The 27072-nt window shown below is 41.9% G+C and overlaps 1 protein-coding gene across 1 annotated transcript in view; it reads right to left on the minus strand.

The window, feature by feature from the left end:
* LOC134210653 (putative mediator of RNA polymerase II transcription subunit 26) overlaps nt 1-27072 on the minus strand; it is a 128882-nt gene that overhangs the window by 27530 nt on the left and 74280 nt on the right. The window lies entirely within an intron of this gene.

Below are 27072 nucleotides of genomic sequence, written 5' to 3' on the forward strand. Positions count from 1 at the left end.
ATTGTTACATGACAGAAGAGCAAGTGAGAATTCATCCATATCATCCCTGTCAGCAAAAGCATCACGTAGCTCTTGCCGCACCGGTACCGAATCCGGACAAACTTTCTTTGCGAAGTCGAGTATCCACCGCGACGAGCTTTCACGATCTTCGTTTACGGACGACGCGTTACGCATTCTTCTCCCGACGATCTACAGAGTAAGTCTCGCGCGATAAACATTCAACAAAAGTGCGCCAATATCCGCGCTTCTTCTTTTGACCAGTTTCTTGAACTGGATCTCGAGCGCAATGTACCGTTTGTGAAGTACGATCGAGCCGTGTTTCCGAAATTCTTTGAACGCGGCGGATTTCTCGCGATAAAGTTGCGTACACTCGATGTCCCACCACGGACTGTAGGGTTTCCTACGAACCGAAGCTCCTGGCACCGGCCGACGTTGTGCCTGAAGAGCGCTTTCAAGAATCAACTGCGATAGAAACTTGTACTCTTCCCGCGGGGGAAGTGCTTCTATCGACTGTATGCCATCGCTGATGGCGTCCGCATATTTGCCCCAATCGATGTGCTTTGTTAGGTCATATGAAAGATCGATGGAAGCAGATTGCTTATGTCCATTGGAAATCGAAACTTCGATCGGCAAATGATCACTACCATGGGGATCTTGGACCACCTTCCAAGTACAGTCCAACGATAATGAGCTCGAACAAATGGAAAGATCTAGACGGCTATCTCTTGCTGGAGGAGCCACTCGTGTAACTTCTCCTGTATTCAAAATTGACATATTGAAGTCGTCGCAGAGGTCATATATCATTGATGAACGGTTGTCGTCGTACAGTTCCCCCCAGCCTGTTCCGTGGGAGTTAAAATCTCCCAGGAGCAACCGTGGCTCGGGCATAACCGAGCAGATGTGCGAGAGATCTCTTCGAGGTATCGCGGTGTTTGGAGGAAGATATATCGAGGCGACACTGAAGTCTTTTCCTCGAATAGTCACGTGACATGTGACAGCTTCGGTGCCATACATCGGCGCAAGATCGAATCTAAAAATGAGTGCTGTTTTTGATCCCTAAAAGCACCCCTCCATATCGATATCCCCGATTGCGGCGGATTATGTTGAAATCAGGAAAATGAAGGTTCACATCTGGTGTTAGCCATGTTTCACATAAAGCAAAAGCATCGCATTGTAATTTGTTAACTAAAAATTTAAAAATATCTAATTTTGGAAGAATACTTCGACAGTTCCACTGTAGAATCGAAATCATGTTACCCTTATTGACTAAGTTGGTTGTGGTTAAGTTGGAGTGGTTGTGTGTGTGTGAAATTGTTGTTGCACAAGTGGTTCGCATTGCTCTGCGGTTTTTCGAACGTTACTGCGAAACTAAGCGTTTTTTATTGCTACAATTATGTGCTATCGAGATTTCCTTCAAAACTGAATCGGACTATGCTTCAAACTACCGTGATACTGAGCTAATTTGTTTATCGTTAAACCAAGAATTTCTCGTTCAGTGATCATCGTAATATTCCATACTTCATCCATTATCACTTCTGTCTCTCGCCTGACAACTACTGCCTTCCGTGAGTGCCCACGAAATGTATGGATGTGGTAAATGCTCTCGGTCCATTGGCGGTATGGACGAATATATTAATTGTGATGGTTGTTGTGGAAAGGCATATCACAAGGACTGCACAACATTGAATTCGTTTGATGTTCGACGCTGCGCGGAAAACGAAAATGTGCTATGGATGTGTGATGACTGTTTACGATCATTCCAAAAACAGCGAACCAAACCGAACGACGAAAAGAATGAGGAAAAGACTAAACCAACTGACGACCACAGCTGTATTGAGTACACAGTGGGCCAACTCCAAGCAGAAGTTTCCGATATTAAACAGTGCATCGCGGGTTTGCTTGATTCGACCGATCGCAATCAAAACCATTCAGCAACCAATAGTATGCCAATAACTTCTACGCCACAAAGTTTTCCATCGGAAAGAACAATATGCAGAAACAATAGATCGCGATTGCTTATTGGTTCGCGTCAAAGTAGTGAGCAAAACATTTCACCTGGCAAATTTTGGATATTTTTCACGAAGGTCGCCAAGCACGTACGGAGCGAAGTTATCCAAGAGATGGTTTCCAGATCGTTAAACTTGCCAGAAGAGCCTGAAGTCGTCAAATTAGTACCACGATGGGGGAGTTCCGAAGATTGGCGTTTTGTCTCATTCAAAGTCGGCGTAGATTGGAGATACAAACAGATGGCACTCGCTGAAACTACATGGCCTGCTGGACTACTGTTCCGGGAATTCGTTCGCAACGGTTCATCTTACTGGGAGCCTTGACTTCAAATGTTTATATAACCATTGTTTTATTGTTTATGTAAGATTTGTTCATCGTTTTTCACTGTGTTTATTGAAAATGTTTTCATGTTGCAATGTTATTATAAATGTCATTGTTTATTTTTTTTTGTTAATTAGTTTAAGATCATCATTGGGGTCAGATAGACCTGTTGATGTATTCAATAAAGAAAGAAAGAAAGTTAGCCATCGAAGGATACAAATGACTCGAGGAGGGGCATTTTCGAAGCCAGCTGCTTCAGGAGAGGAGTCAGAATAGGAAGAACAGTTTTGACCATGTTCTTCACGGGGTCGGAAGCATCAAAGAAGTTGAGGATGAGCTCCACGATGCCAGAAAGTGTGAACATTGGAGCGCTCGGGAGTTCTTCTGATCGCTCTGTATGCTCTCTTTCTGGCTGAGAAATCGCAAAAAATGGGGCATCTGGGATTTTAGATGTTCCCGGAAGCGGTGGAAACTCTCGATCATCCCGATGTGAAGCCACAAAAGTTGAACGTTTTTGAGTATTTCCACCCGCTTTGAATTTGACCATGTTGGATTGGGGCTCACTTTGAGGCTGTTTTCTAGGCTTTTTTGAGGGTCGCTGGCTCTGTTTTATTCTCTTCCTCGTTGAGCCATTGAAAACAAAGGGAACCCCATTTCCAACCTCGGAGTCAGAGCTACCTTGATCGTCCAAAGGAAGAGACGAGTGGAGGAGCGGCCTTCCTCAACATTTCGGCGTAACTTCGCCGAGAACGCTGCTGAAGAGACCGCTTCTGGTGGATTCGCTGCTCTATGTACGTTGGGCAAGCTTCAAGAGCATGTGGAGGGCTTTCGCTGCAATAAACACATTTTGGCCCCGTCTTGCACGCCCCCTCCACATGCTTCTCTCCGCATGATGCACAGCGAGGTTTATTGCAGCAGTACTGAGCGGTGTGGCCCAGCTGCTTGCAATTAACACAATTCATCACCTTCGGTACATACAGCCGAACAGGTAGACGAAGTTTGCCAATCACTACGTAGTCAGGCAGTGCGGACCCGGAAAAAGTGACGCAGAAAGAGTCAGACGGGGAATAACTCCGCTTCTCTCCCTCCTGCGACACCGAATACATTTGTTTGCAATCCAGTATCGCAACAGGAGGCAAAGAAACGTTCTTGAAACGACCGAAACCTTGTTTCAAATCGTCGCATGTCATACTTCCCTCCGTCACCACCCCCGCGATCTCACACACTGCTGACGGTAAATACACCCTATATTCGAGAGTGAAAAGCTCACAGGTGGCAATCTCGTTGGCCTGTTTGCGATCACTGACCGTGACACGGAGTTTACTGGACCCGACCATGTCAATGGTCGTGACAGACGAAAATCGCTTTTCCAGATCTTTGCTAATCTGGCTGATATTCAAACGTTTGCCTTTGGGTCGAAAAAAAAACAACATACGGCCCACTAGAGTCGTGAGGGTAGACCTTGGGACGGGGGCTCATAGAGGAAATTTTAGCGTTGATGGTGTCCATTTCGTTTTGGTTTGGAACACCCGAATGCAACGAAACATCTGACATGGAATACGAAGTACCCCCGCCAACTTCGCCTTCGCGCATTGCGGACACGAAATGCGCCGCTGCAGCGAGGCACAATCTCTTTTAAAACTAAACAATTATCACAAGGGCAGAAAAAAAACACACACAAACAAAATAATGATTTGGGACAGAGGGGAAGACGAGTAAAAAAGAAAGAAAAAAAACTATTCCAATAAGATGGAGAAGAGAGGGGAACAATGAGAGGGAGCTCAATTAAATACTTGCGTTCACACTGCTGTGTTGCCGGCTAACAGTTCTGGCAGCACACACTAGCTCGATGGACACTCGCCGGTGGTGCGTTCGAAGCGAACCACGCTATTGTTGGTGTTCTCGCCGCACTCAACACTGCGACTGGGTGGATGGATGGTGGCAGGACGGCAGCGTCTGTGTTGGTGGAGACGCACGATGGATGATGACTGTCGGCGTGGGACGATGATGCCTGCGCCTGCGATGGACGCCGAATAAACTGCAAAGTTTTGCGTAGTTGCAAAACCAACGAAATGGCTACTTAACTGCTACAGCTAAGCACCACTTCCACTCAAGCACTATGCTTCAAAACACTTTCGGAAAAAACCACTACCTGTACTTCAGGAAAAAAACCGAATGAGAAGCAGACCGTACGCGGACTTACAACCGTCTCGCACGGATGCTCGACGTGGAATGGGTTGTTCCTAAGTATGGCGACGATTGGTACACCAACCCTAATCGCTGTTTTTTTTCGCTTTGTTTTAAAACCATCAGATTGGTGTGATCTTCTTGTTGCTGTGTATTTATTTAATAATGATTTTAAAGCTAAAACTATTAGCAATCAACTTTAAATTTGCTTGAAAAAGAACTTGCAATTTTCTAGAAGAAGGCTTGAATTATGTGGAAAGATTATCATAACTTAATTAAAAATAATCGGTTATTAAAATCGGGTAACGGTATTCGCTTGTTGAGGTGAGGTCGTGCCCCAATAATTGAATGATCACTAGTAGAGTTCCATTCCAATCTGCGTACATCACGAGATGCTATTTTAGATCCAACAAAACAATAAAGTGAACACATTATAATAACGTTATAATATAACCTGTTGCGGATGCAACAAGGGAAACAATTTCCAAAAATTTCAATCTGGCTTTATTTGCGCGATTTAGCACCGCGATTAAATTTTTCTGTAAATACATTTTTTTTTCTATTTAGTTTTACATTTAGGTTAGAAATATAACAACTCACGTTTGTAGGTTTCCGTGGGTTTGTATGGATGTATCTACCAGCGACAACCGTTTATGCGAACAAGTCTTTAATTTTAAGTACACGTATTAGTTTTAGTTATCTTTTCGTACTAATTAGACCTAGTTACCATTAATATCACGCGGTATCACTGGCTGGATCCTTAGCATGTGGGACCAGCTTACTGACTCACTTGTTCGTCCCGTATCAACTTAGTTTTAAGTAGAATAATTTAACAATTTATAGGTACGAATAACAAATTACTAGTCAATTTTACAATGCTCTATACAATAGCCATTTGGTATACAAAACTTTTACTGTTGACAGCTCCCATCAAAACAAATCGCAGTCAACTTCAGGCCGTTGAGTGCAAATTGTCACTGTAGGTATGTCAATTAACCCTGCTTCGATGTAGGTGCTGTGTCACGCTTAGGGTGTGCGCAACATAACCTATTCCTTGAAAATTTGGAAGAAATTATTAGCGCCCATTTTGGTTTCTTATTCTTTCGAGTAAGCCCTATAGAAAGCTTCGACTATAGGGCTGGCTGATCAACAATTGACTTTTCTTCTAAGTTCGAATTTGCTCAAGTGGATTTTAAAAAAAAAGTAAATGAACGATAATAATTCTCCAGGCAAATCTTTATTAAAAAGTAGATACAACAAAAGCTACACTACAATTAGATGAATTTGATTAAATAGTCTAATTGTGACTTAAAAAAATCCGTATCTTAAAATGGCCTATCGAATGATTATTATTGTCAAAAAAATTTAATCTTGGGGTTACAATACTGTAAAATAATAACTTTTTCATAACATAGATGCAAGGTTCTATTTAATTTGTTTCGTGTTACCCAGTGTGGCAGCCATAACATTACTTTTGGAGCTTGTGGAATACACAATGACGGTCATTAAATTGCACATTATTGCTTCATTAAACCCGATAGTTGGCGAAATAGCACAACCGAATATGTGAAACGTTCACAATCTATAGTCTATAGCTGACTTGCAAAACTTTTAACGATAATTCTCGAACAATAAACGAGGTCACATCAATGCGGGTAACGTATTTCAAACCATCATCATTGTTATAGCTGGGTGTATAATTGATGTCATTTAAAAAAATATTATCTGCTCATTGTTCGAAAACCGATAGCAATTATGGAGAATAAATCGCTTCATCTTTTCGCACCTCCTGGTTGGTAATATGGGGAGTAGACCGAGACCAGCAGAGCTATGTAGTATAGTCGGTACAAGAAATAGAAATCTTAAAAAATATCTCCGGGTTACGCCTGAGACTGCGACTGCGCAGACTTTTATTAATTTATAAATTTATTTCTATTTTACTGCTTGCTTCTTTACTATAGCTGTTCAACTTGCTCGGTTCGTGCTGTTTTTCGTCTAACAAGTTGAAAGCTTCCTCGTTTTAAGACCGGAGGTAACTTTTACTACGACAGAGCTTTATGTGCCCTTTGCTAGGTAAGTTGGCTCTGGTGATGTCGGGCGACATTTATATGCGTGTCCGCTAGGGGCTAGGATAGTGGCGCAGCGAAGCGAGTTGCAGGGAGGGTGTGGGAACGGAAAGGATGTTTACTCGAACTGAATTGTATGGGCAATGAACGAACATGAATTGCAAATCTTTCAGAAAAATGCTCTTTCTTCATACATTTTGGTTGGTATGTTGACCTATCACACGAGCAGGCGGTTAGTGCCAAAAGAGGAATGGCAAGCGTGTCATGCTACGAAAGTACTATTGCGGTTGAGAGGATAGAAAGGAATATTTAATGCATTCGGAATTGGATAACAAAATGCATATATTTTTGCCTTTCTCGAACAACCAAGTTTTACCGAAAGGCTATCGATTTAACTCGAAACTCGACAATTTGATAGAATGTCTGTCTGATATGTGTGTGAGCGTGTGTGTATGAGAATTTCGAGCAGAGCTTTTGCAGAATAATTTCCAGATGATTATCTATGACTGTAATTTTCATTTAACAAAAAGAAAGCATAAATAAATCAGCATGACAAATCTTCATCAATTGATAGGGTAACGGTACCAATAGTGGAGGTATTAATAGATCCACAAAAGAAAATATTTTTTAAAAATTGATAATTATCGGAAATTTACAGATTTCATATTTTAGTCAATAGATAAACTAATAAAATTTGCTAACAAAAATGAGATAGATGTCATTTAACATCAACAATTACCAAATATTGCTTGCACCACTATGGGTACACTGTTCCTTTAGTGGCGGTAAAAATTGATTTTGGTTCCCATAGTGGTGCTATCCATTGGTTTTTTATGAGACTCGCCACTATTGGTACAGTTGCACCACTATAGGTGCAAGGAAGTCAATTTTGTTAAGAAAAATCATTGTTTTCAATAGTTTTTCAAGCGAAATCTTGAGATAAGTTGCATTTAACAGGATATTTAAAGCACGACGCATCGTAAAGTGTAGAAATATGATAAATCTCATCAAAACCCCACTACCTCCACTGTTGGTGCTACCTACTATTGTGAATTGGAAAAAAATATCTTTACTCACCACTCTTTTCTGCCCTTGACCGAATCAGGAAGATAATGGAAAATCGTGCTAACTTGATGATCGTTTTTCGTTTAATCATGGTTCGCCTCACTCACTTTTTACGAAAATTTTCTGTGTGCAATTATTAGATTCATAAGACCGTATAACATCAGCAAAAATGGCTTTGGGATGCGCTTACTCTAGCCATTCAACCACATCGACTGCTTATAGTGGTTAAGTTGTTTGTTTTATAAAGGGTACTCGGCGAAATGGAGGCGAAATGGAGTGTTCGCCCGAAATCCACCGTTGCTTTGATCAGTCTGGAAAGCTTCCCAGGAAAACTATTCTCGTCCATAATTTTCCATAGCTCTATGCGGTCTATACTGCCGTCTGCCGCCTTGAAATATATGAACAGATGGAGCGTTAGTAACTGGTATTCACGGCATTTTTGAAGGATTTGCCGTACAGTAAAAATCTGGTCCGTTGTCGAGCGGTCGTCAATGAAGCCGGTTTGATAACTTCCCACGACCTTATTCACTATTGGTGACAGACGACGGAAGATGATCTGGGATAATGCGCTTTGAGCGGCACACAGTTCGCTTTGGTAGAGCCTACTTGTCGCCGACAAGTTGTCGGATACATACAGCTTTTTATAGAAAAAAAACCCCACCACTTCCTAGGCAATCCTCACAAATTGCAGTGGCCTGGGTAGGGATTGTCAAATCCTTGGGCATAGTCCCTGCTGCTCAAAGACAAACGACATACGTAAGTAATTTCACAATGTAAATGTAAAACAGAAATTAATGAAATTTATGCTTCCATAAACAACTAACCATTCTAAAGACACGCCATTGGTAGTCAAACGTATGCGGACAGCATAGAACGCAGCAGAACTTCGAGAAAACCCTTACAGTTTGATCATCCTGCGCTAGGATCGATTCCAAAAACGGTTTTATTTCATATCCGACCGTTCGAATAAAATCAAACATTTTAAATCGTATAACTTCTGAATGGCTTCTTCTCCTTCGAAAACTGAGCAATGTTTGTTTTGCTGAATGACGTAATCGATGTCGGAGGATGTGGATTGGGTCCAACGTGGGAACTAAGTGCAAGCAGTGGGCTCATTTCCCCTGCGCTGGCGTAGACTGGCGTCAAGTGCTTGTTTCAGCTGCTGAAGGTTCCGGGCACGAGAAGCAAAATGCGAAGTGGCCAGAAGACCGACAAGAGAGCGATGGATGGAGTTGATTATGACGCAGATCCGAATGAAAAGCAGCTGGAAGATAATTCGCCAAGGAAAAGGTCTTTGCAAAGCAAATGGTAGCGCGGTAGATGCTACTTGAGATGCAGGAACTGAGCTCCAGGTTCGGCGCGATATAGAGAAGCGGCAGCTACAGCTCGAGCAGAGTGATGGTGGGGATCAACTCGCAGCTGAGAAGGATCTCGTCAGGAAGCGGGAGGTGATGCGGAGCTAGTTCGAGAGAAACGTCAGAATGGTCAATTCTTTGAAGGACCAAACTGTTTGCTGGACGAAGAAAGAGCAGCCCAAGCGGAAGGTGGCTACACCAAAAAAGTGATCCAGCAGCCGTCTACCACCGACTTTCGGGGACCGTGTTGGTGGCAACACGAAGGAAGTGCCGATGCTCTAGAGTAGATACGAATAGGAAGAAGGAAGTTGAACCAGCGAAGAGTCAGAAGACCAGGTGCAAAGCTGCCGGAGCCAGAATAGTAGTGTGCAGAGCAGTCATGGACATGACGAACCGGGAAGATGCTAACGACACTATCAGGTATCAGGCATCAGAACGTCGGCCGCATGCGGCCCTCGAAGACTTTTTCTGCGGCCCGCGAAGGATTTCAGAATATACAGGGGATGGACAAAATAATTAGGATAGGCAAATTTTGGGTAAAATTTGATGTGTTGCAACTACCTTAGTTATCATCCGATTTTGACAATTCAGGCATGCCCGAACTAGAATTTTAATGCAGTTTGACGGTATGTCTATGGAACCGACTATGGCCACCGGATTCCGGAGATATTCCGGGTTTTTCAGAGGTAGGTTTAAAACCGTAAATTTGTGGTGGATATTAGGAGAAGTTGTGGTTAAAAATTGAATAATATTAGTAATGTCCCCGGGGAACCTGTGAATGGGGGCATTTAAGTTTTAGCACCAAAATCAGTCATTCGACGGCTCTTTTTTTCATGATTTTCGATCAGGAAGCGAAGTTTGAATATAAAATGGTCCATTGAAGGCTCTGACCGTTTCCAGGACCTACGGATTGGCCCCGGGGAACCTGTGGAAGGGGACATTTTAGTTTAAGCACCAAAACCAGTCATTCGACGGCTCTTTTTTTCATGGTTTTCGATCGGGAAGCGAAGTATGAATATAAAATTGCCAATTGACGGTTCTGACCGTTTCCAGGACCTACGGATTGGCCCCGGGGAACCTGTGGAAGGGGACATTTTAGTTTTACCACCAAAACCAGTCATTCGACGGCTCTTTTTCATGGTTTTCGATAGGGTAGCGAGGCATGAATATAAAATGGTCCATTAACGGCTCTGACCACTTCCAGGATCTACGGATTGGCCCTGAGGAACCTGTGGAAGGGGACATTTTAGTTTCAGCACTGAAACCAGTCATTCGATTTTCGATCAGGAAGCGAAGTATGAATATAAAATAATTTTGTTTTCAGCATTATAACCAGGCATTCGACGGCTCTTTTCTAGTGGTTTCGATTAGGAATCGAGAAATGAATACAAAAGTGACCATTGAGGGCTCTGACCACTTTCTGGACCTACATATTGGCCCAGGGAACCTGTGGAAGGGTACATTTTAGTTGTAGCATCAAAACTAGTCACACAAAGGCTCTAAACTAAAATGTTCCCTTTTACAGGTTCGCCGTGAGCTATCCGTAGGTCCAGAAAGCGGTCAGAGCCGTCAATGGTCCATTTCTTGTTCATACTTCACATTCTGATTGAAACCCATGAAAAAAGAGCCGTCGAACGACTGGTTTTGGTGGTAAAACTAAAATGTCCCCATTCACAGGTTCCCCGGGGACATCCCAGCAACTCCAGGATCCGTTTATTCAATTGGTTTTTCATTCTTGACACATTAGAAGCCTTCAAGAATAAAATCATAGTGGACGATCTATCAAAAAGCGAGATTCAAATTAAGTTGTGGCCTGACCCCTTTGATAAGTATCGATCGGAACCGATTATAAAGAAATGGCCATATCTCACTTGATTCTGGTCCGATTCAAAATCTCAATATATGGTTCCAATCAGCAAGCGCCCTACTTCATTTGTGGTTACTAATATTATTCAATTTTTAACCACAACTTTTCCTAATATCCACCACAAATTTACGGTTTTGAACCTACCTCCGAAAAACCCGCAATATCTCCGGAATCAGGTGGCCATTAAATTTCTAGTTCGGGCATGCCTGAATTGTCAAAATCGGATGATAACTAAGATAATTACAACACATCTAATTTTACTCAAAATTTGCCTATCCTAATTATTTTTTCCATCCTCTGTACACTACATGTAGCCCATTGATAAGCATTAGATGACACAAAACCTTCTCATCATGCTCAGTTTTTTTTATTATACTAATCTGTCTAGTTCACATCATTACGATGTTTAAGCACCATCATGATTAATTAAATTCATCACTTCATAGATGTCACGTAAGCCAACAGCAAACTTTAAATAAAAGTTAGGGTTTGGCCAAATTAAAATAAATTTTACTCCAAAAAGTAAGATGAATATCAACATACTTTACGCTACAGTCGTGCGAGGCTTCTTTTGACTCCAAGAGCTACTTTGGATTTTTGATTTTCAAAAAAAACTAAACGGAAAAAATACCATATTGTAAACAGAAAGTTGCCATATAAATATCAACACGACACCCGAATGGTGATAATGGCAATTTGAGAATAATTTACGTTATAATTTTTGTTTTAAAATGTTCAAAGTAGCCCCCGATTTGTCAAAATTTATCTGTTCAATGACACAGAATTGGAAGATTTCAATATTTTGCCCAAATAGGAAATAAAATTATCATTTCATGCATTCACGCGCATGAATTTTGCATATTTAAAGTCCTTGAACCAATAGAATGAGGTTAAGGAATAGTTACTTTTAGGTGTAGTTAACATTAATCCTTCAACAAAAACTCAGAATCTTAGAATCGGACGACATATCATTTGGGAAAATAGATTAAAATATGTTCTGCAAATTATGCTAAAACCATGTTGTTACGAAAATATTTTTCTCGTGTCAACTCTGCTACCACAAAAGTATATGTTATTATCAACTGAAAGTCAGCTACGGTGATAAAACCTGTAGAATAATATATTTTCACAAGAAAGTTATTTAAAGAAGATTTATCGCAACAAATTTTATTGATATGTGAAATAAATATTAACCCTTTCCCGCCCACGACTTTTTCAAAAATTTTAATAAGAAGGAATCATCTTTTTGAGAAAAATGCTAAAACAAAAGTTATTTGGCATAGTTAAAATTAGTGGAAAACGAAAAAAAGCTTTTGATTGTAAATCAAAAGTTAATTGATTGTTTACAATAGTTTAATTATTAGTACCCAAAATTGATTATATTTGAGTAATTCTCGCTGAAACCAGGCCACTGTTTGCACGAGGTTCTAAAAAATGCTTAAATAACTCCAACATTTCTTAACCGATCATAGAGATCAGCATATCGTTGGAAAGAGGAAGAGTGTATCCTCAATTTGCAGTAATAAAAATATAAGTAGCCATATTGAATTTTACCGCCGTCTTGGATTTCTTTTTGAAAACTATTTTTTCGTCAGGTTCGCAACCACCAATTCTGAATATTAATACATCTATCGAAAGCTTAGCTTATATTGTACATTGTTTCCGAAAATCTCAGGTGTATGTTTTTTCTATCATAAGTTGTGTACGATTTACCAATACCAAAATTCTTGAATTATTTAATACAATAACTTGAATAACGAAAATACTGTTGTAGATATGCTTTTCATTTTTGAAACATATTTGGCTTAGAATAGTGCATGAAATCAAGGAACTGACGTCGTAGTACCATATCTATATATATAAAAACCAATCTATGTATGTATGTTCGCTAACTACTTCTGAACCACTTGGCCGAATCCACCCAAATTTGGTACACACGTTCTCTATCCTCAGGGGAAGTTAACAAAGGGGGTGGGAGGGTCATTTAAGAAAGGGGGAGGGGTTTTGTTTAGAAAACGAACAATTATGTGTAACTTTCATCTCCCAGGACCGATTTCAACCAAATTTTGTACACATATTCACTATAAGGAAACAATCATATGAGAGATTTTGGGAAAGGGGGAGGGTCTGGAGGAGGGTATTGTTCAGAAAACGGGTAATTTAGAGTAAATTCTGAACCCCTGCACCGATTTCAACCAAATTTGATACACACATTCTCTACCCTAAAGAAAAAGATAACAAAGGGGTGGGGCGGTCATTGTAAAAAGAGGGAGGGTATGGGGGGAGGGGGTGTCTTTATAAAACGAGCAATTCAGTGTTACTCCCAACATCCAGTACCCATATCAACCAAATATTTTACACATATTCACTAAGAGAAGTCGATCACATGGAAGTGTAATTTGGGAAAAGAGGAGGGTCTGGGGGAGGGTATTGTTCAGAAAACAGGCAATTCAGTGTTTCTTTTGAACCCCTGGACCGCTTTCATCCAAATTTGGTACACATTCTCTATCCTAAGGAGAAAATAACAAAGGGTGGGATGATCATTGGGAAAAGGGGAGGGTAAGGGGGAAGGGTTGTCTTTAGAAAAAGAGCAATTCAGTGTAACACCCAACTCCCAGGACCGATTTCAGCCAAATTTGGTGCACACATTTTCTATCCTAAGGAGAAGATAACAAAGAAGGTGGGAGGTCATTTTGGAAAAAGGGAAGTTATGGGGAAGGGGTTGTCTTTAAAAATGAGCAATTCAGTGTAACTCCCAGGATAAATTTCAACCAGATTTGGTACACTTATTCTCTATTTTGGAAGATGTTTATTGAAAAGGTGGAAGGGCCAAACAAAGATATAAAAATATATTGATACAAAGGTTCAATTCTATGACCGGTAGATCTACCTCTGTGGGTTTCGTGCTACAGCATTGGACATTTAATTCTATAATTTACTTTTCAGTCCCTAGCAAAGCCGGATACATATAGCTATTAGCTATCTATATATCTCGGATACTTATTCAACGTATGTGACGTATGTGATTTTGTAAACAAAAATTTAAACGTTGATTTCTGCAATCTGATAGCACTCCCACGCAAACTATCGCCACATACAGGTAGGGGAAGGTTTCGGCTACATGTTCGTTGTGTTGGTTTGCGTGGAGTGTCATCATATTGACAAATCGACGTATGCATCTTTGTTTACAAAATCACATACGTCGATTTGCATAAGTTGCCGATATATATAAAACTCAATGTTTGTTTGATTGTTTGTATGCTCCAGCCTAACTTCTGAACCCATAATTTTATTGTTTTGTTATCGATCAATTCAACCATTTATCAGAAATCATGGTTTGCCCAACGTGAAAAGCAATGATTAATGTGTTTCCTTCTGGATGGTGAATGTGATCCCTTCTTTAAAAATAGACGTTTGCCCGGAATAAGGCATCGGTGGATGTTTTTCCTTCTTTAGAAATAGACGTTTGCCCGGAATATGGCGATTATGGGTTTGCTCCCTTCTTCAAAATCAGTCAATGTTTTCAAATGAAATCTGCCTTCTTTTGATCAAATGATGAAGTATCGATAAGAAAACGCAATTATCCTGTTGACCAATTGGTTTATTCATTTTCCGATTGTGAAAAAAAAAACTGCGAATCAAACTGGCAATTCCGAGCAAGGCCGGGTACATAAAGCTAGTTAACCATAAAAATAATGTTCATTGGTCAGATGGCTCTTCAAAACATAATTTGATAAATCGTACAAAACTTTTAATAGAAAAAACATACACCTGAGATTTTCGGACACAATGCACAATATAAGCTAAACTTTCCATCGATGTATTAATATTTAAAATTGGTGGTTGCAAACCTGGCGAAAAAATAGTTTTCAAAAAGAAATCCAAGATGGCGGCCAAATTCAATATAGCTGCTTATATTTTTATTAATGCAAATTGAGGATACACTCTTCCTGTTTCCAACGATATGCTGATCTCTATGATCGGTTGAGAAATGTTGGAGTTAGGACAGTTTGGATGAGTCAAGAAATGACAAAAATCGAGGGGTCCATTAAAATGATTTCGTGTATAACTAACGAGGGGTTCATCTTTCTGAAGAATTTATCTCGGATCCTCAATATACTCACCGAAAGCTTTCGAAAGAATATAAATTTAGGCATTTTTAAGAACCTAGTGCAAACAGTGGCCCAGTTTCAGCGAGAATTACTCATTTGCAGTCTAATGAAACCATAAAGATGTGCCAAATATTGCTTTTTGTTGTTGAAACAATTCGACGAAGGATAGAAGGTGCAAAATTTTATGGTGCTCTCCCACGGGTGGGAGAGGGTTAAGAATCATGTAGATTAAGCTGAACATTTTTTCATGAAATGAAAAACAAATCATGCAAATGTACTGCGGCCCGCTTCAATAGTTCAAAATTGCTATGCGGCCCTAGATAGTAAGCACGCTGGGGACCACTGAACTATATCCTCTCTTGCCTTCTACTGAGAAAATGTCCCTAGCTTTAATACGAGCACAAGCTTGAAATGAAAGAATAAACTATGTTTTCTCTCTTGCTTTCTTCTGGGCAAATGCATCCTTTAAAAAAAAAGCGACCATATCTTTCCTTGCCTTGAAACGAGCAAATGCTTTAATTGAAAGAAGGAACTATATCCTCTCTTGCCTTCTGTTGAACAAATGCGTTCTTTGGAAGGAGGGATCATATCTTCTCTTGTCTTAAAACAAGGATTTTTTCTCACGAAAATTGTCAGGAAGAAAACACTTTTCGAGAAAGAAAAACAGTCTGATAAGTGGATAACCATTTTTCGCTCACTTGAATTGTCACGAAAAGTTTGCTCGTTTTCATCATATCCGATCCTTTTCGTGCCGTCACCAATGCAAACGGTAGTAGTATTCGTGTAACAATAACCTATTGCCTACATGCAAATAGTGTGGTGGTATGGCTAAAGTGTGCGCATCACTATGCTATTATATTGTCAATGTTCTGGGTTTGAAAGCCGCCATGGTTAGCCAATTTTTGTAATTGTTTGACGATGATTCTTGCAAAAAATGAATGAAAAATAGAAGTGACGAAACGAAAAAAATCTCCCTTGATCCCAAACACACTTGCCCAGAGGCAAACAGATAGTAAGTTGATAGAGCAGATAGATTACAAACTGCATAGGGACTACCAACATACCTCCGAATAGTGATGCTGTTCAAAAGACAAAAGCAAATACACCCGATTCTTTTTTTACACAGGGGATGCGTTCCGTGTAAAAAAAGTTTTCAGTTCAAAATTTGAAAATCCGTGTAAAAAAAGTTATGATTTCTCGACGAATCATGCAAAATGGAGCAACTTTGCAAAAATTGTGTATGGGATTTTTTTTTACACGACCGTGTAAAAAAAATCCGTGTAAAAACAGAATCGGGTGTAATTATAATGAATTGAACATATCTAGCATTGGTTCCGGAATAGGTGATTACACAATATTATACCAAATGACCATTATGCCAAATGACCTACCACCCGCGTATACGATGCAAGGTAACGAGAAATTAGCGGATAAGTTGGAGGAGCTAAACAGCGATCGATGAGGTTCGGTAAATTAAGTTTATTACAAGCGTGAGACGTGGTTTATGCCGAATATGATTCTAATCGAAAATGCTGTACATCAACGTTCAGATATGAACCGAGCTGAATGGAGACGACTTTTATGTACAGCAGAGCCCAATCCGGCTTTAATCTGAATAAATAATAATATTAATCGAACGAGAGTTTAGAGCATTTGAGTTTATGTCCAAACTGCTGCTGACAAAAAAATGGTTTTGATCTTTGTTTCACCTGCAGAAATTGTTTTAGGTCAGATTTTTGCGAGTGCTGAGGAAAAAGAACATAATTACATAACATTCACACTACTACGGTTGAACACCACACATAAGTGTTATTTCCATTTGATAGTAGGTTAATGTTGTGCTGCATTATGTTGGATACGGACTTGGAGAACACAACACCTTCTGCTTGTACGCAAAATTCAATATGCCAAGCATAATCAGACATCAGATACAGACAAAGATAGGTATTTATAGTTTAATAATGCAGGGTTTCAAAAGTCATCACTTATGTACATAATTTTTCAATATCACTTTGTCATAACCAATGTAAATATAAGCCAAAACTAAAAGCGATTAACTTATCTCTAATTCGTCTCAACAAAATTTACATTGTATCAAATATATGTCCATCCACGTCCACACCATTAGATTTTATGTCTTTGTCATTCAAAGCAAGCAAAGTGGTAAAATAAACCAAAGCATAAATGTGTAACTGCTTTCGTGGGGTAACTTATTTCAATAAATGATTCTTCCCCCACTCTGACTATGCTGCTCAACTGGATGGCTCAAACTCTACAACGTATTACAAAGGAAAATATGCTGAATATGCACGTTCGAGTATGATATGCACTATGTTGTTATATAAAGTAGTTTATGAGGAGCTTTTCGATGACTGTCTTATTTGTTTTCTACGATTATTTCTATGCATCGTAGAAGGACGACGAACTACACCAGGAATTGCTAATTCATACCCAAACGACAATGTGTGTGGAACAAAATTCATTCTTAGCGTGGAATGTAGCGCAACCTCTAGGTTCAACGTTTAGTACATCAAGCTGTATTATTGTTACGAACATATAATAAAATCAATATTTACCATACGACTGAATTCCATTATTATTTGTGAGTACACGTCCCAGTTGTGCCGTTCGCTTTCAACGACCATAAACACAGCCAACTGCTTGTCTTAATGTCTTTTCTGTGTCGTTCTCAAAATCTTGGATCTAGCCTTCTCCACTGGATGATGTGCTCCATTGTTGGACGCATTTTGTATTCAAGCGTTAACAACGTTGCTTCCCAACGAACACAATTATCAATTTTTGAGCTTATCTATCTGGAAGGTATTTTTCTTTTCTTCTTTTAAATGTGTAGTCGCTATGAATGATGGTATAATTTAATTAAAATCAGCAACACGAACACGATAAAATTAGTATCACACTCGCACAAGGTTAGCAGCTTGCAGGTACTGACACAGCCAGCAGAGACGTTTAATCAATCGTTAGTACGGTCATGGAACAAGTAATTTTCATTGTACGTAGTAATCATTTCTTTCCTTCTTCGTTTAAGAAATAATTTACAATCAAATCCGAGCTAGGAGATTGTTTTTACATCGGAAGCAACCACTGCGCAGACGTTGGATTTTTACCGGTTGCGTTTTTCCAAATTGGCGCTATTTTTCTTCCACGAGGGGGAAGCGGTTATGCTTTTATAGGGCACCCCATGTGAGGCGAAAACATTCCGCGCGACCACGTTGGGCGGCTCAAATTTGAATCCGCGCGCGTGTTTCTGTTATCACGACACCGACCCGCTACAGCTGAGTAGGCGCCAAGCGGCCACCAACACGTGCGCACGAAAGCACACCCACTAACAAAACCACTCACACACACAGCAAGAGAAACCGGCGGCAGCGAGAGAGATTTTGTCCGAAAACGCGTCCGGATTGAACACTGGCATGAATGGAACTAATCACAATCGTTCGTGTACGACATGCAAAGACACACATTCGACCGAGCACCGAACAACAACGACGAAATGTGCACACGTTGTTTGGGATGGCGGCAGGTTGGTGTGTGGTGGCGCAAGTTAGTAGAAGCAAAAGCAACAGTAAGTATCATTGGACGAAAGAGTGCTGATTTTCAATAGATGTGTGGCCACCACCGTCGACGCTGGCGTGCATATCTTTTCGGGATTGATTGTAAATACCTATCTAATACCTTTATTCTAATAAATGTCACTGAACAATCGATGCAGTGATTTTAATATCGTGGAGGGTGGTTTTGTGTTGCCTTTTGCTTTTTGAGACATGCTTTGAATCTAAGTTCTATGCGATTCGTTCAGTTTCGAAGGTAGTACATCTGCATCTTGTAGTAAATCAGGGTATCATCGTCTCTATCTATAAACACAGATACACCCAGTTCTTTTTTACACGGTTGGGTTTTAGTCGATTATGACCTTTATCGTCAATGAAACTATGAGTTCATCCCACGAAAAAAATCACTAAAAATCAAAACAAATGCAGGTGGTATTTCAAAAGCTTTGAAAGTTCAGCTTAACCGAGAAATTAATAAATACCAACCGTGTTAAAAAATATTGCGTGTAATAGATTTGGGCAGGCTGATCTTCTTAAGCCTGCCTTTCGACTTAGTATTCTATTAGAATTTCCTCAGTAATTAATTAAAAGTTTTTATATGCTTGTCTTTGCATGAGTATGTTTCTTTGTCACACAAGATTACTATTACTATGCCCAGGGAGACGAGAATGTTTCCCACCCGAAAACATCCTAGACCGGACAGAGAATCGAACTCTCCATCTCCGGATTGGCAAACCTACGTCTTTACTCGCAAGGCTAATTGGAGGCCCCAGAATGTGTATGTTTTCATATCACTTATGTTCAGTTATTTCATGAAGAATAATTCTTCTTTAATCAAAGATGCAGCTCAGCACAGCAAAATGTCAGCGTCGCAAAATATAACTGATTTCAAATTTTTAATCACGAAATGGTGAGTCGAGACCCGAGACACCAAAAGTTTTCAATTTCACGCTTGTAGCGGCACGGCTCTGCCAATGACAATCGACCGCCAGTTAAGGGTTGCGTTCTTAGCTGGTAGTGTAGTCTGGGTACTGTTATTCTTCTGACAATAGCTGTGAGTGGGCGGAGCCTGTCTAAGTGTTAGTGGTGGCTCAGAACAGCATCTGACCCGTTATGGGCGGTTAGTAGTAGTAGTAAAATTCTTCTTTATTTAAAACATTTTTTGTTCTATAATTAATTTTAACATGTACAGTGATCGGCCGGTTGGCCCTCCAACTTCAATTTCAATTATTGTTATTATTATGACTATAATGTTTGACTTAATTTTTAAAATATAATGTATCATGACGGCCTTCAGGAGGCGCTAGTGTGTTTTTTAAAATTTGATAACCTAACTACTATGTACACTAATATTTACAATGAAAATTTGATAACCTAGATTGGAACTAGCGCCCTAAGCGCTTCTTGGTCGAGTGCAAGCAACGGACCCTAAACTTTTCTTTACACTCACCAAAGCGTTCATGTAAGGTTTTTATTCCGGCCAGACGGTGAACCTCGGATGTTCTTGTCCTGGGAGGGGTGTTGAGGATCATCCTCAGGAATTTGTTTTGGACCCGTTGAAGTTTGAGGTGGTGGGTTTTAGCGCAGCTCTCCCAGACCGGCATGCCATATTCGATCACAGGGAGGATGATTTGCTTGTAGACAGCAAGCTTATTTTTCAGGGACAATGACGACCGGCGGTTGATCAAAGGGTACAGTAGTTTCAACAAGACGTTACACTTTGTTACCGTTTTGTCAACCTGTTGCCTGAAAATAAGCTTGCTGTCGAAGTTAAGCCAAGGTAGTCGGCCTCATTGGCCCATTCCACAGTCGTGCCATTGAGGATGATTTTACAGTCCCCAGGCGGAACAAGTTTAGGGGATTTGGAGTGGGGAAAGATGATGATACCTGGTCTTCGCCGCGTTGATACAGATCTTCCAGCTGGTGAGGTACTCTGTCAGGGCATCCAGGCCTCGTTGGAGTTTTGCCACTAGCGCTCTGATCACTCTACCGTTGTAGACGATGGATGTGTCATCTGCGAACAGAGACAGAATGCCGCCTTCTGGAGGTTCTGGCATGTCGGAGGTGACAAGATTGAAAACCGGGGGCCGAGGATACTGCCCTGGGGGACGCCTGCGACGATGTTGTGCGCATTGGAACTCGCTCCGCTGATTGAGACCCGGAATGTCCTTGCCGACAGGTAATTGTTGATGATTTTCACCAGGTAGCTGGGAAGATTGTAGCGTTGTAGTTTGTACACCAGGCCATCATGCCATACATTGTCAAATGCCTTCTCGACATCGAGTAAGGCCATGGCGGATGTTTTCGAGACAAACTTGTTCCGTCTGAGGACGTTGGTAACTCGGGTCAGTTGGTGTACAGTTGACCGACCGCGTCGGAAACCAAACTGTTCCTCGAGCAAGATGTTGAGATTTTCGGCAGACTCAAGTAACCGATGATGAATAGCTTTTTCGAATAGCTTGGATAACCCTGAGAGAAGGCTGATGGGTCGATAACTTTTGGGAGAGGAAGGATCCTTCCCAGGCTTCCGGATGGGGATGACTTTCGCTGACTTCCAGGACGATGGGAAGTAGCTAAGCCGGAGACACTGATTAAAGATCAGCGAGAGGTGCTCAAAGAACGGAGCACTCATGTGTTTGAGCTCGAGATTCAGGATGCTGTCGAAGCCTGGGGCCTTCATGTTCTTCGACGATTTGATATAGGCCGTCAATTCGTCAGCTGAGATCTCCAACTCCTCCGAGAAGTCGTTGGGAATCAAATGGATGTTGTTAGCATGCTCGTTGACGGCTGCTTCGTGTGGACTGACGATGTTCTGCCCAAGATTGTGTGAGCTGACGAAGTGACGACCTATTTCAGCGACCTTCTCTGCAGGAGTTATCAAGCGATCCTTCGAGCCATTATTGTCTAGTGGGATCAAAGGTGGAATGGGCCGAGGCTTGGATTTTAGAATTTTGGTCATTTTCCAGAACGGCTTAGCATAATCTGGGAGAGTGCGGATCTTATTCGAGAAGTCGTTATTTCTGAGGTCCACCATTCTGGCCTTGATAATTTTGTGATTCGATTGCAGCGTGCCTTAAGCTCAGGCAGTCCAGTACGCTGAAACTGCCTGCGAGTGACATTCCGCAATCGAATCAAATCTTTGGTGAGTGTATCGATGTTTAAGGAGTTGCTTACCTGCCGAGCCGTCGGTACGTGTTGCTCTCGGGCCGCCGTGATCGCCTCCTCGATAGCGCACAGCTGGCGGTCGATACTTTCCGGCGTCTCCGGACGCACCTCGTAGTCGACGGTGTTATCGACGCACTGCTGGAAACGCTGCCAGTTCACTCGGTGGTAGTTCCGCCGTAACTGCTGGTGCCGATTGACCGAGGAGCCCAGTTCCGCCACCACCGGATAGTGATCCGAACTGAGCTCCTGGTATACAACCGGCTGCGAGACGTGGTCACTCAGGTTTGTTACGTAGAGGTCGAGCGTTGCGTGGGCACCGGACCGACTCAGCCGAGTGGGGAATCCGGGCTCAGGATCGTGTAGTGGCCTTCCTCCATGTCGTTGCTCCAGATGGTGCCGTTTCGATTGCCGCGACTGTTGCCCCAGGCTTGATGTTTGGCATTCAAGTCGCCGGCAATGATATACTGGCCTTGCCTCCGCGTCAGCTTGACGATGTCCCTCCGAAGGGCAGCCGATGATCCATCGCCGGCTTTGGCCTGCGTTGGACAGTACGCCGCGATGAGCGCGATTGTGCCGACCGAAGTGGTGATTTCGACACCGATGGCTTCGATGACATTAAGCTGGAAGCTTGGAAGCAGACGACAGTTGATGTTGTAGCGAAGAGCGATGGCCACACCACCTCCCCTGGTCGGCCGGTCGAGTCGCACGATGCGGAAGTCCGATGTTGACGTTCACCTCCGGTTTTAGGTGCGTTTCGGTGATGAACGCCACGTCTATTTCCTTCTCCTCAAGGAAATCCTTCAGCTCGATTGATTTGCTCTTTAGCGAGCAAGCGTTCCAGTTGACCAGGCCCACCCTAGCAGCCATTTTCAATGATGAACATGCCAAGTGTGAAGACCTGGTCGAATCGGGTTTTGCAGCCGCGCAGTCGAGTGGCGAGCTGCGCGAAGATCGGCATCAGTTGCTCCGGAGTGTACAGCGGGGCAGATTCTTCCGGTGGGACGGCTTCGTTCTCCGACTGCCGACGGAACCCAGGAGGAGGAAGCGGGGGCCATTCGCTGGTGGATGGTGCCGACGATGCTGGAGCTTGGACCGATGCAGCTGCCGCTGCCAGTCGCTTGTGCGGCTGTAGCGGTGGGAGTATTGGAATCACACGACGGGGAGCCGAGATGGCTGGAAAGTTCACCTCGTTGATTACAGGAACACGGTTCTTCTTCGGAATGGTCCTGGTGGAAGCCTTCTTCCGGATTTCCAGGAACTCGGCTCGCTTTGGGCAGCCCTTTGTGGTGGCCCGATGTTTGTCGCCACAGTTGGCGCACTTGGGATCGGCCACCTCCATTTTGTCGCACTCGTCCGTCGGATGGGGTTCGCCACACTTGTTGCAGCGCGGCTTCATGCGGCAGTTCCTGGTGCCGTGTCCGAAATTGAAGCAGTTGGTGCATTGCGTGACATCGCGGTGCACTGGCCGATATCGCTCCCAGTCAACGACGGTGTAATTTATAACGCCAACCAGCTTCAGGTCCTTCCAGGTAGTGGAGCCGTGCTCCAGATGGATCAGGTAAAGCTGGTCGCGATATTTCCTCGCCTTGTCGTGACGAGCGATCTTGTGGACGGCTACTGGTTTCAGTCCGCAACTTTCAAGCTCTGCTTGGAGCTCTTCCTCCTTCATGTCGTGAAGTCCTCGCAGCAAAGCCTTGAGCGGCTTCGTGCCGGGGTGGTCATGAGTGTAGTACTCATACTTGTGGACCTCGAGGAACTCCACGACGGATTGATGATGGTCCCTGTTGGCCGGCATCACTTTCACGCCCTCGCTGCAGAGCCGAAAAGTACATTTCAGCCCCTTAGCGATCAGCTGGCGAATTTTTGGGCGTAAATCCGGCGGATCGCCCTTCACAAACACGGGCGGGCACTTCTCCTTCCGCTCCGGGTTGCACCTGCGGCAGCTGCGATTGCTGCTTCTTCCTCTTTTTCGGCGGATTGCCGGCGTCATCAAGCGGCAACGGCGAAAACACGTTGCTCTGCAAAAGCTGCTTGGAGGGGTTACCCGCGCCTCCAAGAGCAGTGCGCTTAGGCACTTTTCCAGCGACCGAATCGGCCACCGAGTCTCCCATGACGGGTCCGGGAGAAAATAACGCCAACGCGACAGGCGAAAACGTAAACAGCGAAAGAACGAGAAAAAACACTTCGAAAAAATGCGCGAGCAAAAAACACGTCCGTACGTGTTGCTGTCTCGAACTGGAATCCGTTATGGGCGGTTGAATAAGACATGTTGGATCTTGACGGCTATTCCTAAGATTGCTGAACAATCAACCTCGAACAATGTAATCGAGTATACAAGATGCAAGTCTCATTCCCCTCATTGCTTGAGAGCTGCAAAAGGATCGATGACGAGAAACCGGAGAACGAGAATTCCGCGCAGTGAACCCAACTTCGCGCACCTAACCCACGTAAACACATATACTAAAGTGGCGGCGAGAGGACGGAACATGAATTTGGGTCCGTAGTGTTTGGTAAGAAGCAACGTCGGGTTATAGCAACCGGCTTCATAGTGCTGGGAAAGATGCGCCAACGTGTGATTGGGTGGCAGCCAATCAACGCAAGGATGTGCAAGCTGAGGATAAAAGGCCGTTTCTTCAACTATAGCATCATCAACGTGCACTGCCCACACGAAGGGAGATCCGACGACGAGAAAGAAGCGTTCTATGCGCAGCTGGAGCAGACATACGATGGATGCCCACTGCGGGACGTCAAAATAGTCATCGGTGACATGAACGCACAGGTAGGAAGGGAGGAAATGTATAGACCGGTCATCGGACCGGATAGTCTGCATACCGTATCGAACGACAACGGCCAACGATGCATAAACTTTGCAGCCTCCCGCGGAATGGTAGTCCGAAGCACTTTCTTCCCCCACAAGAATATCCACAAGGCCACATGGAAATCACCTAATCAAGTAACGGAAAACCAAATCGACCACGTTCTAATCGACGGTAAATTCTTCTCCGACATCACGAACGTACGCACTTACCGCAGTGCGAATATTGAATCCGACCACTACCTCGTTGCAGTATGTCTGCGCTCAAAGCTCTCGACGGTGATCAACACGTGTCGGAGTCGTCCGCCGCAGCTAAACATGACCAAATTTGGTCATATATGAGTTATTTCAACCAAATCAACGTGAATTGTGTCGCTAGGGAAGGACATAAACGGGAACCTTCTTACAAACGAGCGTGAGGTGATCCAAAGGTGGCAGCAGCTCTACGAAGAGCACCTGTATGGCGGTATGGCAGACAACGGTGGCGGTATGGTAATGAACCTAGGAGCACCATCGCAGGACATGCGACTTCCGGCTCCGAATCTCCAGGAAATCCAGGAGGAGATCGGCCGGCTGAAAAACAACAAAGCCCCTGGAGTTGACCAACTACCAGGAGAGCTGTTTAAACACGGTGGTGAGGCACTGGCTAGAGCGCTGCACTGGGTGATTACCAAGGTTTGGGATGAGGTTCTGCCGCAGGAGTGGATGGAAGGTGTCGTGTGTCCCATCTACAAAAAGGGCGATAAGCTGGATTGTAGCAACTACCGCGCAATCACGCCGCCTACAAGGTACTCTCCCAAATTTTATGCCGCCGACTAACACCAATTGCAAGAGAGTTCGTGGGGCAGTGCCAGGCGGGATTTATGGGTGAACGCTCTACCACAGACCAGGTGCCCAAGCAGCACAACTTGTCTTATATAAGTTTATGATGCACATATAGCACATAGTATCATGTATCTCTTCATGAATACATTACCATTTCTTATACGCTTATAAGCCCAGAAAAGCGCAAAAAATGGCGTCTTATAAAACATCGTTCTTGTCATAGAATCCCAAGTAACATTTTAAGATTTATCATGCTCTATAAGAGGTTTTCATGACCAGTTGCTAATAAAACTTATAACTCCACCAAAACCTTTTCATAACATCATTAAGATAGCCTTCCGGCCTAATGGACCAATCTAGAAGAAGTTATTAAAACCGTATTAAGAGTAGTGATAAAACTGCAATAAAACATTGTTTTGAATTTGTTGATACTCTATAAAAGGTTGTCGTGACTGTTGAATGTATAAGAGGTTGTAAAACTGTTTCATTTTCGTATTATGGATTATATTTATTGTCATTCCATTGCCTTTGTTTTTATTTTCACTAGACAAGAATGTCCCCTATGTAAAGCTGATGTGTGGAAAATAATGTTTCTGATTTGATGTTGAAAATGGAGAATTATTTAAGTAGTTCATACAACAGAATGACATGCGCAACCAAATTTATCGTGAATATTGAGTTTGTAGAAGCTTAAAATCAACGCGCCTCGAAATTATCGAATAATCACATGAAAACTGGAAATTAAATAATTTTCCAAACTGCTCAAATATTTCAATTTCAAATAGTTTGTGAGCGATTCCAAGCAACAGCATCAAAATTTAAGAAAATTTTTAATTCATGATTTTCTATTGAGTTGAAACTTTGCACAGTTTTTCAATTTCATCTAAATCGTCATTTTTCGATATCAAATCTTCATATTGAGTCACGACTAACTTTTCAAAAGGGTGTATGTGAAAATGGTTCAAAAATATTTAAAAAGCTGCACAGCAAAAACGGAATGTTCGATTGTTATGATTTTTTCAGCAAAGTTAGACAACTAAATGGTGATTCTTAAGAAAATGTGCACAGTAAAAAAACAAATTTTTTGCCTTTAAAAATATCATTTTTGTCACAAAAACTCAAATATCTCAAAACCCTATCTTTTTTCGAACGTAATTTTTTTAGGGAAAACGGCCCATTATATTAGCTATCTACCATAAAAATTTGGTGATGGTAAACTAATAAACAAAAAAGTTATGACATTTCAAACATTTCACAATTTTCACATATAGTAAACAAAAAAAATTTCCGTGTATTTTTTTTCAAGAATCACTGATTTGATGCTGATTTTATTGTTAAGGGCCTTGCGTGAGTTAAACAAGTTGTTTGTATGATATTCCATATTTATGTATTCATCGATATTATGTATATTATATGTATAAATATTATATGTATAAATAAATAAAAATGAATTAATATTATCCTAAGTATTAAATTAAATGTGGTAGTTACACAATGTTGTTATAGAAACTCTAAGAGTGTTGGGTTTGAATTTTGGTATGGGTTATGATATCATAAAAACAGTTTATTAATACTTATTTTTTATTTATTTTTATTCAAATTTTTTAAAATATCGAACACTTTTGAATTATTATCAGCACAGTTTGAGTATAGTTTTGCTTTAATTTTATTTTCCGACAATGGAATGAAACAGTGAAATTTTTGGGTTCCTTGGATCG

The sequence above is a fragment of the Armigeres subalbatus genome, chromosome 2 (assembly GCF_024139115.2).
Source record: "Armigeres subalbatus isolate Guangzhou_Male chromosome 2, GZ_Asu_2, whole genome shotgun sequence".
Taxonomy (NCBI): Eukaryota; Metazoa; Arthropoda; class Insecta; order Diptera; family Culicidae; genus Armigeres; species Armigeres subalbatus.